The following is a 20774-nucleotide window of genomic DNA, read 5'->3' on the forward strand; positions in this document are numbered from 1 at the left end:
TATTAGTCACTTAATATTTTATTTTAGATATTTTTTAAAATTATTTAATATAATACATGTTAATATTTTAATAATTATATTTATATAAAAATATTTATGTGAGTAATCTTATTTTGTTAACTCAAATTTCATATTAGACAATATAAATTAAATTTAAGTCACACTACACACAATTTTGTTGAGTGGCAAGTGTCCCATTAGAATAATTGAGAGCATGCACACGTAGAAAGAGAAGCTTTATTCATATTCCTATTGTTTATGCTTCGTCAAAAATAGTTGATAGTTGATTTTTAGCAGTATTTTATTCCCTGTCAAAGCTAAACAGAAATATATGGATGCAAATTGCAAAATTTTTAGTAATGGTTAACAATGGATTTCGAGATCCTTTGTGATTTAAGACCAAGAGAATTATACTAAGAGAAATCAGCTACTAAGAATAAAGGTTAGGGTAGTTAGAAGCTCAATCATATGATATATAAACTGAAATTATGAAGCTGTATTAGTTTAGTTTGTGTTGCTGGATTTGTGCTTGATTATGTTATGGCGAATGTTTAATTGATCTTCTGAATATGTGATTTTATCTATATATATGCTTTTGTAGTTTTGCCTTTTGTTGTTGTTCATTATTTTTTTATTTATTTGTGTTTGCTTTAAAAATATAATTGAACCTTGAAGATTATTTTACTATCCGTGAAAGATGTCAGAAGTTCTAACTTTTTTGAAGTTCTTTCATTTCTCTATCCAAATCATGTTGATGATGTATCAAAAAGATTGGCTGGCTGCTGGAGCAGATCAGTACATGTTTACTTTGCAAAGCACATACCCTTTATTCTTCTTAACTGAAGTAGGATGTGAACTTTATGTAGATGTGAGAAGAAATTCATTAGAGGAGACTCTAAAATCTTTGCATAGAACATAGATTGCAAGGAATAGTCTTTGAAGTCAAAGAAATTAAATATTTATTTATTTAGAAATCCTGAAGCTGTAAGCTAAGAAAGATCAAGAAGTGTTCTAATAAGCTTTGTCTCTTTATATATGGAAAATTAAGCAATGTTCTTAAGGCAGTTTACATGCAACATCTAATGAAGATTTGATAGTGTCATTGTTGATCTTGTTAAAGAAATAACAGAGTTAGTTCTTGATATAAATGATCAAAGGATGGAGGAAAAATTGCAAGTGAAGAATTAATAATGAAAAAAGGAATTAGTAATAGATTATTTATTATTTATGATCAGAATTCTTTTATTCTTGCAATAAATTTTGGTCTAAATCTTTTTACATTCAAGTCGAAATTAGTTATTGGTGTATTTATAAGTTAGGCTACTTATATTATACGCTTTGAATATAATTTTATTTTTGGCATTAATACAAAATACTTATATAATGATTTTCAATCAGACAATTGATCAAAATCACATTGAATATTCTCTTAGAAGTTTTTGCTTAGATATATTTGCATTGAAAATTGCACTACTGTTTCATGTATTTGAGAAAAATATGTCCAGTTATTCATTATGAATGTTGGCAAGATATAACGCTAATTTATTTTCCTTTCAAAATTTTTTGTTTGGTTATTGTCTATACGATGTTGGTAGGAAAATTGAGATGTTATTTGTGGATACATTAATCCAATGTTAATTTAAAGAAATTGTTGAAACTTAGTACGCAAGACTTCTCTTAGGATCTTATCTTTTTTTAGTAACCCTTGACAATATTAGGTTTTGCATCTTTTTCTTTGTGGCATGATCATCGTACTGGAGGCTCTTAAAATATAGAATTGGTAGAGTGCAGAAGTAACATATTCCTGAATTGTAAAACTTTATTTTGTATTGTGATGTGATAGAAAAATGTGGCTGTTGTTTGGTTTTTTTTCTTAGATTTTGTACAAAACAATTTATTTATTGTCTTTACTTTTGTGTTCTGATGCAAGCTTGAATTTGGATTAGTTTGTGTTAATTTTAGCATGTTTGACACCAAATTTTGAGTTATGTACACCTTGCTTTATATGCAGAGCAAGATGACTGAAAACAGTAATATTGAAGCAGCAGGGATGTCTGCTAACACTCAACCATCTTCTCCACCGTCAGGTGTTCGTAAGAATCGGTCAGTTGTCTGGGATCATTTTGATGTGGAGAATGCTACCGAGAAGAAGGCTAAATGCAAATATTGTGGTAGCTTAATACAATATGGGAATGGAACCAGCTCAATGGGTGGTCATTTGAGAAGATGCAAGCAAAATCCTAATAAGGATTCAAACAAAAGAAGAAAAACAACGACCACACCGACTATAGATGAGCGTGGTGTTTTAAATTCACCCAGTGCTTCTAAATTTGACCAAGAGGAGACTCGAAGGGCACTTGTGGAAATGTTTATTGGGGAAGAGCTACCATTTCGCTTCGTTGAAAGCCCAAAATTCCAAAAATTTGTGCATGCCCTACAAGCAAGATTCAAAGTTCCTTCACGGACTACATTAGCACGTGACATTGGAGCTCTTTATGCTGAAGAGAAGATGAAGTTGCAAGATTTTCTTTCGGCAAATTGTGGTAGAGTATGTCTAACCACTGACACTTGAACTTCAATTCAAAATTTTACTTATATGAGTTTGATAGCACACTTTATTGATTTGGATTGGAAATTACATAAAAAAATACTTAATTTTTGTCAAGTGACAAGTCATTCAGGAGAGGTTATAGGAGCAACAATTGAATCTTGTTTAAATAATTGGAATTTGAATCGGGTCTTTAGTGTGACAGTTGATAATGCCTCGTCTAATGATGTTGCAATTAAATATCTGAAGCAGCGATTGAATTCTTGGAATAGCATTATTTTGAATGGTGAATTTATTCATATGAGGTGTTGTGCACATATTATAAACATAATTGTAAAAAGAGGGGTTGAAAGAGATTGATGAATCGGTCTTGAGGATTCGTAGTGCAGTAAAGTATGTTAGATCTTCTCCATCTAGAGCTAGTAGGTTTCAAAAGTGTGTTGAACTAGAAAAAATCCAATATAAAGGCTTGCCTTGCATGGATGTTGAGACTAGGTGGAACTCTACCTACAAATGTTAGAGGTAGCTTTGAAGCATCGCAAAGCATTTGAGTTGCTTGCTTTGAAAGATAATACCTATAAAGGAGAGATGAATGGAGGAAAAGGGAAAGGTGTTCCTTCTGATTCAGACTGGGAGTATGCTGAGTCCATTGTACCATTTTTGCGAGTGTTCAGTGATGCCACTATACGTGTTTCTGGTACCTTATATGTTACCAGTGATATGTATATGAAGGAAGTATTTGCAATTGGACGATTTATTCGTCATTCTTGTGATTCTGTTGATTTTAGTACTATGTCAATGGCAGAAAGGATGAGGGTTAAGTATGAGAAGTATTGGGGCAATCCTGATTCGGTGAATATGTTGTTATTGATTGCTATCGTACTTAATCCAATGCAAAAGATTGAGTATGTCAATTATTTCTTGCATTACTTCTTTGGAGAAGAAAAAGGAGGCGAATTGAAGTCAAAGTTATCCAAGTGCATAAAGTTACTTTATCAGCAATACCAAAGTTCTGAGGAAGCAAGTGAAGCTGATACGCAAGATGTTCAAGCCAACAACATTAACACCGATCTTCATGGCATGGGCTTTTTTCTGCAAGCAACCGGTCGTAGAACAAATACAAGATCTGAACTTGATAGATATTTACAAGAAGAATGCGAGCCATACTCCCATAAGTTCGATATACTAAACTGGTGGAAGGTCAACTCAACCCGATTTCCAATTCTTGGAAATATGGCTCATGAGGTATTAGCTATACCTGTTTCTACGGTAGCTTCGGAGTCTGCATTTAGTACTGGAGGAAGAGTCCTCGATCCATACCGCAGTTCCTTAACACCTAGAATGGTAGAAGCCTTAGTCTGCACAGGAGATTGGCTTAAGGAAGATCTTTTCTCTGCTTTAGATGATGATGGTGAAGTTCTTCAACAAGTTGATTAAGGTATAAAAATTATTTCATATTTCTTCTCATTTTATTTTATTTTTGTTTTTGTTATCTTTCTATTTTAGAATTTAGGTATTAGTTACCAATTAAAAGTTGTTGAATATAGACTTGATAATTAATTTGATTCCCTTGGCAGATATATTTTCCTCTAATGATGGTGCTTATTCTATGGCGGCATCAATTGATAATCTTGATGATGACTAGGTATGCTTAATATTCTCATTTGGTTTAATACTTTCATTCAAAGATTTGTTTTAAAATGACAAAGGTATATTTTGTTATTTGCAGATATATTTTCCTCAAAGGTTGTGGTTGTTTGATGATTTTGTTGGCAACTTGGCATCTTTTGATACTTTGTGGTTGTTGTTTTAGAGAGATTTTTTAGTGGTATTCTTTTGATGTCTTGAGAATGATTAAATGTTATATAGATTAGCTATTGTCATTAGATTTATAAAGAACCAAATTCTAGTTGTAATGAATCTATATACTTTAAAATGACTTTAGTATTAATTTTACTTTTAAAAAAATTATGGTTTGAAAATTGAATTTCTAAAAACGGGTTTTAAAAGTGAATTTTTTGTTAAAATATCTAGTTTGAAAATTGAATTTTTAAAAACTAGTTTTAAAATTGGATTTTGTTTAAAGAAACTGGTTTTAAAACTGGATTTTCAAAAATTGGTTTTAAAACTAAATTTTTGGTTAAAAAATCTGGTTTTAAAACTGAATTTTTGGTTAAAAAATCTGGTTTTAAAACTGGATTTTATAAAAAAAATCGGATTTTAGATTTGGATTTTTTAAAAAAACCAGATTTTAGATTTGGATTTTAAAAAATGGATTTAAAACCGGTTTTATATGTAAAATTGGATTAAAAACCGGTTTTATACGTAAAACTGGATTTAAAACCGGTTTATAAATAAAACTGGATTTAAATTCTAAAACCGGTTTAAAATCGGTTTTTATTTTTCCAAATCAGTTTAAAATCGGTTTCTCTCTTCAATCCAGTTCTGGTTTGGTTTCATGAACCATAAAACTGGTTCTGAAATGGATCCAGTTTGGATTTATAAAAATTCAAACCATGCCCAGCCCTAACTGTGAGTACCATAAAATATATGGTCACTCCACAAATGACTGTTACGACCTTAGGAATGTGATAAAAAAGCTGGCTAGAGAAGGTCGGCTTGACAGATATCTCATAGAAAGGTCGGATGGTCATGGAAAAAGAAAGTGAGATGATGTAGATAGAAGAGACCCGCCACCGCAGACTCCGGAGAGACATATACATATGATCTCAGGAGGGTTTGCAGGAGGGGGCCTCACCAAGTCCTCTCGTAAGAGGCATCTCAAAAGAGTCTACCAGGTCGGAGGAGAGTCGTCCGACCTCCCTACCATTTCATTCACAAAAGAAGATGTGCAAGGAATAATTCCTGGTCACGATGATCCAGTGGTAATAACTATGATCCTAGCAAATGCCCATCTCCACAGAACCTTAGTAGATCAAGGAAGCTCGGCGGATATCCTTTTCAAGCCCACTTTCGACAAGCTAGGGTTGGATGAGAAAGAGTTAAGAGCCTATCCCGACACCCTGTACGGACTAGGCGACACGCCAATAAGGCCACTGGAATTTTTGCCCCTCCACACCACTTTTGGGAAAGGGGAAAAATCAAAGACTCTGAGTATAGACTTCATAGTCATCGATGTGGGGTCAGCATATAATGCTTTAATCGGCAGAGCCACCCTTAATTGACTCGGAGCAGTGGTATCCACTCCCCACCTTTGTATGAAATTTCCGACATCAGCGGGAATAGCAACGGTGAGGAGAGATCAGAAATTGGCAAGGAAATGCTACAACAAAAGCTTAAACCTGAGGGGAAAAGGCAGGGAGGTACACACAATAGAGCTCGGTGGTGCAAGGGCCAGAGAAGAGTTGCGACCACAGCCAGAAGGAAAAACCGAGGAGATACAGGTAGGTGAAGAGGAAGGAAAAAACACTCACATAGGAGCCAATCTAGGAGAAACCCTAAAACAAGGGTTGACCAAGCTCCTAAGAGACAACTCCGACCTCTTTGCCTGGAAGGCCTCTGACATGCCTGGGATAGACCCCGAACTCATGTCCCACAAGCTCTCGGTTTACCCGGGGTCTCGACCTGTACAACAAAGAAGACGCAAGCTCGGCCCTGAACGAGCCCTAGTAGTAGAAGAACAGGTACAGGCACTCCTAGAAGCCGGCTTCATCAGAGAAGTCAAGTACCCAACATGGCTAGCCAATGTAGTGCTAGTCAAAAAACAAAATGGCAAATGGAGAATGTGTGTCGACTATACCGATTTAAATAATGCATGTCCCAAGGACCCATACCCGTTACCAAACATTGATACCCTAGTAGACTCCAGCTCGGGGTATAACCAAATCCCGATGTACGAGCCAGACCAGGAGAAGACATCATTCATCACACCCAGAGCTAATTTCTGCTACGTGGTCATGCCATTTGGATTGAAAAATGCAGGGGCCACATATCAAAGATTAATGAATAAGGTGTTTGCCTCTCACCTGGGGAGCCTAATGGAAATCTACGTCGACGACATGCTGGTAAAAACTAAGAAAGAAGTCGACCTCTTATCAGACCTCTCACGAGTCTTTGACACCATAAGGTTACACGGGATGAGACTAAATCCCGCAAAGTGTACCTTCGCAGTGGAAGCTGGAAAATTTCTAGGGTTCATGTTGACACAAAGAGGGATTGAAGCCAATCCCGATAAGTGTAAAGCTATCTTGGAAATGAAAAGTCCGACTTGTTTAAGAGAGGTCCAACAGCTAAATGGTCGACTTGCAGTACTCTCCAGATTTTTGGCAGGATCAGCACTAAAATCCCTTCCATTGTTCTCCTTATTGAGAAAGGGATATCAAATTGAATGGACCCCTGAATGCGAGGAGGCATTCCAGGAGTTCAAAAGATTCTTAAGCCAACCTTCGATTCTGACCCGACCTGTAACTAGAGAAGACCTCGTCCTATACTTATCTGTAGCAGACAAGGCTGTCGCGTCAGCCTTGATAAGAGAAGACGAGGTCGGGCAGCACCCAGTGTATTTCATCAGCAAAGTTCTACAAGTCCCCGAGCTAAGGTACCACAAACTAGAGAAGTTTGCCTACTCCTTAGTGGTAGCCTCACAAAGGCTACGACCTTACTTTCAAGCTCATACAATAAGAGTCCGCACGAACCAACCCATGAAGCAAATCCTCCAAAAAACGGATGTTGCAGGGAGAATGGTTCAATGGGCAATAGAGCTCTCCGAGTTCGACTTGAAGTATGAAACTCGGACGGCAATTAAAGCCCAATGCCTCACCGACTTCATTGCAGAATACGCAGGAGACCAAGAGGAAAAACCAACTACATGGGAACTCTATGTAGATGGATCCTCAAATAAGACGGGAAGCGGTGCAAGCATAATATTGGTAGATGAAAGAGGAACCCAAATAGAGGTTTCCCTCAAATTTGAATTCCCAGCTTCAAATAATCAGGCAGAGTATGAAGCCCTGATTGTTGGATTGAAGCTGGCAGAAGAAGTCGGTGCCACAAAGGTGATGATATACAGCGACTCACAAGTAGTGACCTCCCAAATAAGTGGAGAGTATCAGGCAAAGGACCCAAATATGAAGAAGTACTTGGAAAAAACTCTGGAGCACCTTGGGTGCTTTGTGAAGACCGAGGTCAAACATATAACTCGGGATCTGAATAGCAGAGCAGACGCCCTATCCAAGTTATCTAGTACGAAGCCAGGAGGGAATAACAGAAGCCTGATCCAAGAAACTCTCCAGGAACCCTTAGTGGTAAAAATAGAAGACAAACCAGAGGTCCTTGAGGTAGTCGGATTAAACCTCGGATGGATGAACCCCTTGGTCGAATATATGAAATTTGACATCCTCCCGAAAGAGGAAAAAGAGGCTAAGAAAATCCGGAGGAAAGCACAACACTATACCATGGTAAAAAATATTCTCTACAGAAGGGGGATATCAACACCATTGTTAAAGTGCGTACCGACCTCAAGAATCACCGAGGTGTTGGAGGAAGTTCATAGTGGGATCTGCAGAAATCATCTCGGAGCAAGGTCACTGGCCAGAAAAGTAATCCGAGCTGGATTCTATTGGCCGACCTTGCAGAAAGATGCCATGGAATTTGTGAAGAAATGTCAACCATGCCAAATGCATGCAAATTTCCACGTGGCTCCCCCCGAGGAGCTAATCAGTATAACTTCTCCATGGCCCTTTGCAAAATGGGGAATGGATTTGTTAGGTCCCTTTCCCCAAGCGCCAGGACAAGTCAAATATCTAATTGTGGGAATCGATTACTTCACAAAGTGGATAGAAGCAGAACCCCTGGCTACAATCACAGCCCAAAGAAGTCGGAGGTTTCCTCTACAAAAATATCATCACAAGTTATGGAATCCCTTATTCCATCACTACAGATAACGGAACCCAGTTCACCGACTCTACCTTCAGAAGCTTGGTGGCCAGCATGAAGATCAAACACCAGTTCACCTCAGTGGAACATCCACAAGCCAATGGACAAGTCGAGACAGCCAACAAAGTCATACTGGCAGGATTGAAGAAAAGACTACAAGAAGTAAAAGGAGCCTGGACAGAAGAACTCCCACAAGTACTATGGGCTTATCGGATGACGCCACAATCTGCTACTGGGGAAACACCCTTCCGACTAGTCTACGGCGTAGAAGCCATGATACCAATAGAAATCAATGAGCAAAGCCCAAGGGTAATTCTCCATGATGAGATCGGAAATATACAGGGGCACAAATAAGAGCTTGATTTGCTCCCCGAAGTCCGAGAACAAGCCCAGATAAGAGAAGAAGCATTGAAGCAAAGGATGACCACAAGGTACAACAAGAAAGTCATTCGAAGGAGCTTTGTCCCAAACGATTTGATCTTGATCAGAAATGACATTGGAGTCAATAAATCAGGGGAAGAAAAGCTCGCTGCAAATTGGAAGGGACCTTACAAAGTTAGCGAGGTCTTAGGGAAAGGTTATTATAAAGTAACCGACCTGAACGGCACCGAGTTACCGAGGTCGTGGCATGCTTGTAACTTGGAAAGGTACTATAGTTAAAAGCGAACTCTACTCCCTGATGTACTCTTTTCCCAAACTTCATGATTTTTTCCCAAAAGTTAAAGGGTTTTTTCTGAAGAAGGATTTTTAACGAGGCATCATAGTAGGGGCTAAGGGGGAATAGATTATAAAACCCTTAGTAGCAATAAAGGTACCCTTCCCAATAAATAAAGATCTTTTTTCATTTACGATATCTCTCATAAATTCCTTTTTTGTTTTTTTCTCTACGAAACGCGCCGACTTAAGCTCGACAAAACGTGAAAGTCCCATGAACCGACCTAGATGGTCGTCAGGATAAAACGACGAGGTACAAGTCAGTGTAAAGAGGTTATAAAAGTTGATCGTAAGAAACTTGAGACAATCTCCGACTCATAAGTCGAGGGTAAAATCGAGTAGAATAAAAACGCATCGCAAGAATAACCTAAGACATAGGAACTTAATTCTGAAATTGAGTATAAAGAATACCCCAAAGGGAGATTCAAAAACCTATCAAAAAATATCAAAGCCAAAAGCTGTCCCGAATCCTTAGAGAAAAAGGAACCCAGAGAGACAGACAACTGAGTAAAGGTTTTAAAGAAAGAAAAGATCAAAAAGGGATATTTTCTATAGAACTAAAGCCAGAAAAAGCATGCAGAAGGTAACTTGAACCCTTATCCAAAAAAGGGTATTTCTTTCGTTAAATATAAAAACCCCTATCCAAAAAAGGGGTACTTTGAAATATTTTGTTTACGGCGTTAAAAAGCCAGAAGAAATTGTTCAGTAACTACCACCACAAGACAAAATAATATTAAAGAGTTTAAAAAAAGGGGGACCCACAGGCCGGGCCCCCATATAGCCAATCATTTTTCGCCAAGACTAGGAAGGTAGAGAGTCGGGCCACCATCAGATCCAGGAGCATTATTAGGACCAGGGAGAGAAGGAGAGGAGGAGCCTTGAGGCTTTGAAGAACTCGGAGCATCCTTTCCACGAGGAGGAGACTCAATAAGTCTTTGCCCCCGAGTCTTCAAGTCCGATTCACTGACGACCTCGGGAGCAGGGGGAACAACGATGGCACCGTCGATGACGACTTTGTCAGGATCCAAAGGAGAAAGATCCAAGTCGGGAGCAATGACTCTGACCTGGTCCAAAAAGATCCTCCAAGACTCCTCGGCGCCATCGGTAATAGAGTCCTCCAACTCGATATATGCCTTCCGAGAATTCAGCATATCATTCTTCACAGACACAAGATCTTCAAATAAACTTTGGTAGCTCTCTTGTGCCGTTTTCCTCAAGCCTACCTCCATGTTGCATTGGGCTTGCAACTTACTCTCCTTCTCCCGAAGGCCATCCCTCTCCTCCCTCAGCTTGGCGACCTCCTCCTTCAACTCCTTCTCATGCTCTTGATATATGAGAAGCCTTCCTTCCAGCTCCTCAACCTTGGAGGTTGAACCCAAGGAGCTGAGAGGAGTCTTCTCAAAAATATCTAAGAATTTAGTACAGACCCCAGCCGCCCGAAGACTCTCCTCAGCCAGAGAGGTAAGGTGGTTCCGAACAGAAACATCGTTCATGCTTATGCGAGCATGGGGGTAGATGTTCTTTCGGACGAATGCAAGAGCATCCGCCTTAACCTCGCCTTCAAAAGAAGAGCCAGACTCTAAAGTCTTGCGCTTCTTCTTCTCTGGCTCAGGAGAAGGTCGGGCGGAGGGGGCGACTGAGATGAAGCTGAAGAGGAAATCACTATGGGTTGAGAGAGAGTCCCCGTGTTCCGAGGAGGAGGAGGATGAGGGGAGATGATTTCCCTGGTGCCGCCAGTCCTGGCCCGAGACCTCGCTTTGGCCTCCTGGACTCTCTGGTAAGATTCTTGAGCATTCTTCTTCGCCATCTCTGAAAAGCCAAAGTAATAGCCAATAGATTAGACAAGTCGGAAAAACAAGTCAGACAAGTCGAAAATCTAACAAACAAATAAAAGCTACCTAGTTGTGCCTAGGGCTGGAAGTGAGCCGAGCTGAGCCGAGCTAGACCAAGCTCAAGCTCGGCTCACCAAAATTGAGCTTGGCTCACGGCTCGGCTCATTAACAATCGAGCCTATTTCTTAAGCTCAAGCTCGGCTCACCAAAAGCTCACGAGCTGGCTCAAGCTTATGAGCTGGCTCAAATAATAGAAACATAAATACATAATCTATAATTTTATATAAATAAATTGTATTTATATTGTACACTAAAATTATATATTAAAAATAAATATAAAATTTTAAATAATTAAGATCATTAATATATATATATATATATTATATAATATTAAAAGTATAGATTAAATGCATATAGGATATGTGTGTGTGTGTGTGTGTCTATATATATATATAATCGAGCCAGCTCATGAGCTAATGAGCTGAGCTTATCCAAGCTCAAGCTCGGCTCATTTAATTTATGAGCTCAATTGCAGGCTCAAGCTTGGCTCACCAGCTCACGAGCTTAGCTTATCGAGCTATTAACGAGCCGAGCTCGAGCTGGCTTATGAGCTGGCTTGACTCACTTCCAGCCCTAGCTGTGCCTGGACAAAGGTCAGAGACCCCTGGAGAAAATTCTTGGTGTCCAAATATGGGGCCCTCCCCCACACTTCTCGGAGGAACCCCACAATGGCCGCCTCCACCTCATCTAGGTCGTCCAGGCTATATTTCTCACAAGGGGAGGCCTCCAACCAGTACAACGGAAAGCGAGGCGAAGAACTCTCATCCAAGAAAAAAGGATGGTGGCTTTCTACAGCTTGAACTTTGAAAAAATAATTTTTAAAGTCATGGAAGGATTTGTCAAAGAGGGTGAAGACTCTCCGACCTTGTATGGCTCGGAAAGACACCCATTGTTGCTTATTATTTAGCCCACTGAAGGGCTTGGTCATATGGAAGAGATGGAAGAAAATCCTCAAAGAAGTAGGGAACTCCAAGGCCTGGCTAATAAATTGATAAATTTTCAAAAAACTCCAAGAGTTGGGGTGAAGCTGGGTAGGGGCAACTCGGCAGTGACGCAACACAGACATTTCAAAACTTGAAAAAGGAAGAAAAACACCCAAACGGGTGATCATGCACTCATACATAAAAAAGAAATGAGGGGCCATTCCATTGGCCCTCCCATGGCAAACCCGATCTTCTGGACCCGGGACTACCAACTCATACTTCGGCTCATCTTCCTCTGAAGTACAAATTCTGTGGCGAGTGCGAAGGTGGGTAATAAATTCAGTATCGACTGAAGGTTCTTCCCCTAGGACAGTAACGTCAACCCAATCCACGGAAGCCATTTCTTTTCTTAAGGAGGTGAGAAAACCTACAAAGGAAAAAGAAAAGAAAAATAAAAAACACGGTCTCTAGAGGGGGGAATGAAGAACCAAACAGAAGTCTACAAACCAACCTATCTACAAAACAAAACATGCAAATAGAAAGCATGACTACAGAAGAAGAAAAGACTAACCTTTATCTGAAAATAAGGTTGGAGAAAGTAGAAGCCTTCGAACACAAGAATACAACACGAGCAAATGAAGAAGAGATTTGAAAAATCACAGAAACAAAACAACGAAAGTGAGGGAAAGTATTTATAAATACTTTAGGGACATAATGGTAAAAAAAGGAGCAGTCATTAATAAGAATGCACCGTTACCAAGACCATCAATCCCTACGCACATCCCTAACGGACGCGACGCTTGAATAGATGTAACTGTCAGAACCAAAAGGTCACGAAAAGTCACGTCGGTTTCAGAACATCACGTCGGTCTGCCAAAAAGTCGGCTACGAACCCGAGTAGAATACTCGAACCCAGATCTTGAAAAGAATTTGGGCTCGAGTAGGGGCACTGTTCATACCCTGACCCAATAGTAAAGGCCCAGGTCCAAAGCGAAAGGCCTAATCCAAGGGATTGGACCTCACCTAGCACCAATCTTCGTATACGAAGTCGGTGCTCGTCACGACCTGTTCTAAGAAAGTCGGGAACGAGGATTAGTTGGCAGATAAGCACTCATTCAAATGAGTAACTGCCCCAAGAATCTCTCTAACCACTTCCATAAGCCATATCTTAACTTCCCTAAGATAAAGGGACGGTTAACGCCCTAGAAAAGTGGCACTACTCCAACGGTGGTTATTGGCTCACCACTATAAAATACACTGACACCCCTCAGGTATCTCTAAGTCCCAATACTCTCCAGACCTGCTTACACCCTTGCTAACTTAGGCATCGGAGTGTCTTTGCAGGTACCACCCCCCATTCTTTCACGCCCACAAGTCGGACGGAGGCTCTCAAGGTGCAAACCCACTCGAAGTCCTCCTCTTCTAAGCGATTGGGCCAACCAACGCCATCCAATCCAATAATCTCCGGTTACCTACCGTAACAATTTCCATTAAAAAATAGCAAATAACCATACTATCCTATAATATATATAATGTACAAAGTAATTTCTTATCATAAAATTAATTCTGGTTAGTGAGATAAAATTTAAAATATTTTTTTATTTTCTTACTCAAATTTAAATTTAAATTTAGAATTTATTAACAATTCATCCTTTTTTAATTTCAATAAAAATAAATAAATTGATTAGATGCAAAATATTCAACATTTAATAATTTCATCCATTTAAATTTTAATTACCAAAAATTGGGTTAAAAGTTAATTATAAACTTAATAATTGATAATATATATTATATTAGTACGTAAATAATAATATCCAATGTATTGATTATTTATTTTTTTGACAGAATTAATGTATAATCTATTGAGGATTGATTTATTATCCAAAATTTTTTCATAAATTTTGTAATATATGAAAATAGTGATCTTATTTTTTATTATTATTTAAAATTTTTTAATAATTTTTTAATTATATAATTAACTTAATTAATAAGCTTTATTATTACTTTTATACACCTTCCAAATAGCGAACTGCTGCATTAACATCCCCATTCTGCAAGCTTCTTTGCTTTCTAACCTCGTTATACATGTCTTGCTTAGTGAACCTGACGAGGTTAAAATCGCCAACATGTGCAGCAAATGACTGATATATTTTTGGTATGCTTATACCGACCTCCCTCAAGCTAGTCAGATGAGCAATTTCAACATCAGATAGCCCCTATGCGACCTCAAATAGTCGACATACTTCCCAGCTACGAGCTCATGGTTATGGTTGTCCAAAAACCGAGACACGTACCACTTGCCACTGCCATCTTTTCGCTTAATTCTCATCTCAGCTAAGCAGCCACAACTTAAGATAATCTATTTTAATTATGTGAGTGATTATTGTTATTTTTACTTTTTTGTTATATTAAAAAATAATATTTAAAACTAAAAAAGAGATAATTAAATTTTTAATGTGAATTAAAAAATGTTTTGTAAATATATCTAACTTTTACATATATTAAGTGTTATAATATTAAATAGTATAGTATTTGCTATAACAATGACTTAAAATATTAATCCAAGATATATTTGGGCCTAGTAAGACCTCAATGCAAGCAAGATAAACTAAAATTCATTGTTAGGGTCCCAAATCTGACTTAGTAGTTCATTACTTAAAGGCCCAATGCAGATGAAGTCCACGCGTCCTCTGTTAAATCGGTGCAGATTGGATCTCTGTTGCTAGTTAGATATGGTAATGAGTACTCAGGGAAGTGTAAGAAGCCCCCTTCCTATCCCTCACTCCTATTCAATGAAAATTCCCCTATTCATTCTCTGTCATTGTAAGTTCCTGTTTAATTACCCCTTAGGGAACGTAGATCTTCTCGAGTATCTACGAATATTCTTTAAAAACTTTTGATATAATATAATAATTATAAAATAATCAATTCAATATAATTCAACACAATTTATAACATATTCGTTATAAAAAATAACATTTCAAAAGGCGAAAATAGGCGAAAATATAAAAACATATTCCAACATAATAACATAACATAATTTTTTAGGACGATACTGAGCGACGTAGTGACGGACTTGAGAGGTAGAGAAAAGTGAGTTAGAGAGAGGATCGAGGCTGAAAATAGTCTGAAAGAAAAAGGAAAAATTTGAATTGGAGATAGAAATTAAGGGTTACTAAATTCAATAAATGAATTTATGTATATATAAATTAGAATAAATTAATAATTTTATATTCGCATATATTTAATAGGTTCCATGAGACGTATTGTCTAAAATATATAATTAAATATCTTCAAGTTTATAATCAATTAAACATAAAACATAATCCAAAATATAACTTAGAACATCTTCAATTATCATCTTCATCCTCTTGTAGATCAATAACATCATAAAAATTTGTAAAAAAAATGGTCCTGACAAAATAACAACCTGACCCAGCGGGGAAGCCTGCCCCGCCCCTGTCCCGCCGAAGCCTGCCAAATCCCATGGATTAGGCAGTGCGGGGTAGGTGAGCTTTTTAAGTTTGGCGGTTTCAAATTTTCAACCCAACCTACCTTTTTTGGCGGGTTATGCGAGCCAACCTGATGGGTTTTGGCTCGTTTGCCACCCTTAGTCCCCATCCATTTTCGCATGACAGGTCGTGAGGATTTCACGAGTCCCATATAGACCCAAAACGCGAGTAATTCCTGCAAATATCCATTTCGGCTGTTTTTGTGATCATCCATATAGCTAGCATTCACTGGTTTGTGACGTGGAGTTATTCTAACCACTCAATAAATTTTCATATAATCAAAGTTTAGGTTATATCATTTTTATAAAGTCACATGTATCCTTGTTATGACAATATTACTAAAAGATAAATGAATAAACACTAAACTATTGTTTGGATATAATATAGAAAATAAGAGGAAAGAAAAATGAAAAGAAAGAAAATGAGCGGAAAAAACGAAAAGAAAAATATATTTTTTTGTGTGTTGTTTAGATGAAGAAAAAATAAGTGAAAAGAAATTAGAGATTTTTTTTTGCTTTGATGGAAGAAAAAGTAAGAAGAGAAAAAATTATAATAGAGTAAAGTTATATTCATGTTTTTATATATTATATATAAATTATAATTCAAATGTTAACTCTGTATTTTTATCCATGTTTGCATTTCTGCATCATTTTTTCACAACTTTGAAAAGAAGAAATTTACATGAGCACCACAATTCACATACACTTTTATGTTTTCCATTCAATTTCTTTGTTGATCGAAACAATGAAAAATTAATTTTTCCATCCATTTTTTTCTCCAGCGTTTTATTTTCTACAAATTCTTTTAATCCAAACAATGCATAAATAAGTCACATTTTTTATATATATAACAATAACTAATATCACATATTAGGTTAATTTACGTTGATAAACCAAAGCCACCCCAAAATAATCTGAATCCCCAAACCAAAAAACATGACCTAATTGTCTCTATTTACATTTCTACATACATCGAATTTAATGAATTCGAATTACTTGACATTGTGATTCAAAAGTAAATTGAATTTAAAAAATTTGAATTATGCCATCCCTTACTAAATTAAATCTATACATTTTGATTTATATGGTCCTTGCTAAATCGAAGCAATAAGGTTCGATTTATACTCACTTAGTAGCAATCTAACTCATTGTAAATCGAATCTCCTTCATCCGATTTAGTAGCATAGATAGCAACCAATTAATTTGAATCTTATAGATTCGATTTACTACGAAAACACATAATTCGAACTCCATAAATTTGATTACATAGATATGTAAATTGAGACATGCACATAGCCTTTTTTATTTTGAGGGATATACGTAAAATTGGTATGCAAATGGTTTATAAATTAAAGGTGATTTACCCCATATATTATAACTTGTGAAATCATAATATTTTGAGAAGTGATGTATAAACAACTTAAATGTTGATAAGTTTGAAAAATTCTAGAAAATAAAAATAAAAATATTAAAAAATTACATGTTGATCCATAATTTTTTTAAATTTTGTCCATATTTATGATTAATAACTTTAAAATTATATATATATTATTTATTTTATATATTTTTATTTTATAGAGACTTATAATTTTGTTATCGGCGATGTTAGTGGTTATAGAGAGATTTTACCTTTAAATAAATTATAGAGAAATTAAAAATAAAATTAGTTGCTATTTTTCTATCAATTCATTTAGTTTTTAGTTTAAATTAAAATTAAATTATATATTCAATTTATATTTATTTGTTTATCTTAATGATTATATATAATAGATAATATATTTAAGCATGTTTTGAAAGAAACTATTGAATTTTATGTAATTAAAAGTTATCTATGAAATTGAAACTAAGATGAAGTAAAATACAATAAACATATGAGTGAAAGTAAAATAAATAATTAAAAATAAGGTAATAAAATAATTTAAAAAAAGACAGGAAAATAATGCATGTAATTGATAAAATTATACTGTAAAAAAAAATTAGTATAATTAATGAATATAAAAGATGAAAGACAAAAATTAAGATATATTTTTGTTAAAAAATTCACGAAAAATATTGTGAAAAAGAACCTATTAATCAAATTTTATAAAAATATTATAAAAAATTTAAAATGTTAGTAAATAAAATAGTAATTTTTTTAAGAACTATTAATCAAAATACATAAAAATACATTCTGATTCTTAGATATAGAAAATAATAAGAGAATAATTCAAATTAACTTTATTTATTTTATTTTTTATTTATTAAATAATTTAATGTTTATTTCATTTTGTTCAAATTAAATAATATAATTGATTAGTTATAATTAATGTTGTTCACACTATTGGTATAATTGAAAATATTAAAACTCTAAAAGTAAAATTAAAACTAAATGTAAAGGATAAAATTAAAATAAAATTGCGTTTACTATCTTGTAAATTATTTTTAATAAAAATCTCATTTATACATCTTTACAATGCATCACTTATTCACTTTAATACAGTGATATTTTTATTAAAAATAAAAATTATGATAAATATCTCATATATTTGTTAGTAAATTATATACAAATATTTTTTGAAGCATATCACTTTTATTTTATGAAAATAACTTAAATACCTTTAAATGTGATTGTGATAATTCATTAAGTATTATATTTTTTTTACAAATTTATATTTATTAATTTACCTCTAACTTTTAATTATAGTAAAAATATAAAATATGATGCCAAAAAAATAAGCTAAAGCGACATAAATTTTTTACTAACATAAAAAATATATTTTTATTTTTTAGACACATATCTATTTTTTTAAGTTATACATTTTAATTTATATAAATTAATGACAATTAATATACAAAAAATACTAATTAATAAAGAAATAAAATTTAAGATAAACATGTCATAAACAAATTGAAATAAAATAAAGACTTTTAATTATGATCATTAATTATAATTATATATATTTTCTTCAAAATTTATACTTCAAAAACTCAGTATATTAATATTTTGTATTTTTATTTCTCAATTTTAGACTATCACAAACATTAATTATTCTCCATAGTGACAATACTTTAAAAAAATAAACATAATTAAATGATCTTAAAATTATATAATAATTTTTAAAATAACAAAAAAATATACAATTACCTAAAATATAATATTTGTGTAGTAACTGAAATTTAATTGCCAATATGAAAGTAACATATAATATCATTTTGTAATCAAATAAGTGTTTAATCGAATAATTTAATATTTATATAATAATATGACAAAATAAATTAAAGTTTGAGTTTAACCATAACAAGCGTCAAGTTTAAATTTTTATAAATTAATTTATTTTTGTTAAAGTGAATTGCATAATAAAAAAATTCATATATTAAAGTAGAAAATAATTTATTTATAAATACAAAATTAAAAAAAAAAATATTTTTAAAAGTTGATATGCAGATAAAAACATTATAATTTACAAAAATTATTTCTAAAATTTATAATGCATTGAACATTAATCTAAGACAAAATGGTGAAAAGAAAATTAACTAAACATAATATAATTTATAATGATAAAATGGTTGGTAAAAATTTTAAAGAAGATATACTAGCAACGCTTTAAAATATTAATGTAATATTGAATATCAATTTATATATATATTTATATGATATAAGTTTTTCATGAAACTAAAGAATAAAAATAATTGAAGTTGCGTATTTTATAAATGAAAAATTTCAAACTTTTGTAAATTTTAAAAAATTGAAGTTTGAGATTTAAGCTTTAAAACTTCCATGAACTTTGAAAGGAGAAAAGAGGAGTGACTCATCTTCAAGTTAGTTACCGCTTTTTGTTTTTGATATGAAGGAGAGGATTGAGTGATACAATACTATAGAGAAGAGAAAAGTTTTTTATACATGTGGTGTCAATAGTATTTTAGTAGAGATCGGAAGGTCTGTTTTGAGTTTAGAAAAAAATAAAAAACATAAAAATTTTAATCGAACGGTCCGTTTTGATTTAAAAAAAAAAGAAAATAAAATTAATCGGACGGTCCGTTTTGATTTAGAAGAAAAGAAAACAAAATTAATCGGACGGTCTGATTTGTGATTTCAAAAATAAAAAAAATTTAATGTTAAAATTAGACTATTCAATTTTTATTTTAACAAATAAAAAAATAAAAAATACAAATCGAATCCTTCGATTTAGAATTTATTTTTTTCGTCAAACAAATCGAACCCTTCGATTTGTAGTTTATTTTTTTTATCAAATAAATCGTACCGTCCAATTTGAATAAAATACCATATAAAAAAATACCAAATTTTTTAATAATAATATATTACACATATATTTAATCAATATAAAAAAAATTAGTCGTTACCGCTTTTTGTTTTTAATATAATTTAAAATTTAGGATTTAGAGTTGTCCGTTGTCCGTTGCCCGAGCAAGTTGCATTGGCAATTGGGGATAATTGCCTCGTTACTTTGCCCTAAAAACAACATTTGAGTCTCTCTATAAAAGCCTCTCGTTTTCTTATCATCTACTTTTCACAATACGTCTAACTTATTTATTTTCACATTATATTTTTTTCCCATTCAATCTTATATTTTCTATTTTTCTTTATTGTTTACTTCATTGAGTTCTTCGGCACTTTTTATTTATTGATATGGAAGAGAGAGTTAAATGATATAATACTATAGAAAAGAGGGATACTTTTTATGTATATGATGTTAGTAGTATTTTAGTAAAAATCAGAGGGTCTGTTTTAAATTTAGGAAAAAAATAAAAAAATAAAAAGTCTAATCGAAGAATTCGTTTTGATTAAAAAAAAACAAAACTAATCGAAAGGTTCGATTTATGTTTTCGAAAATAAAAATTGCTGTTCGATTTTTATTTTTAAAAATAAAAAATAAAAAATATAAATTAGGCTCTCTAATTTATAGTTTATTTTTTTTCAAACAAATCGAATCTACCGAGATTTGCAGTTTATTTTTTTCTTCAAACATACATCCGATTTGAATAATACCAAAAAGAAAAAATACGTGTGCAGCTTGGTGCTTCAAGCTGCTTCAATAATCATAAGAGGCTTATGTCTTTTTTTCATTTTTGGCGAGCAGACACAAAAGAGCCCAAATACATTAACCAAACCTAAACCTCCATTCTCCTATAAATAAGGAGAGAGGCTATGACGAAAATTCCAATTAAACATTTCTCTCTCCTTGCCCAAGAAAAAAACGTTTCTCTCTCGCGTAAAAGGAAACAGGTAAAGTCCTGAGCCTGGGCTGCGGTGGCCCTCCTCCCTCCCCCCCCCCTTTTCTTCTTCTACTCCT

The 20774-nt window shown here is 34.1% G+C and overlaps 1 protein-coding gene across 2 annotated transcripts in view; it reads left to right on the forward strand.

The window, feature by feature from the left end:
• LOC107478936 (short-chain dehydrogenase TIC 32 B, chloroplastic) overlaps positions 1 to 20774 on the forward strand; it is a 78680-nt gene that overhangs the window by 12490 nt on the left and 45416 nt on the right. The gene's annotated exons all lie outside the window — the stretch shown is intronic.

The sequence above is a fragment of the Arachis duranensis genome, chromosome 3 (genome assembly GCF_000817695.3).
Source record: "Arachis duranensis cultivar V14167 chromosome 3, aradu.V14167.gnm2.J7QH, whole genome shotgun sequence".
NCBI classification, from domain to species: Eukaryota; Viridiplantae; Streptophyta; class Magnoliopsida; order Fabales; family Fabaceae; genus Arachis; species Arachis duranensis.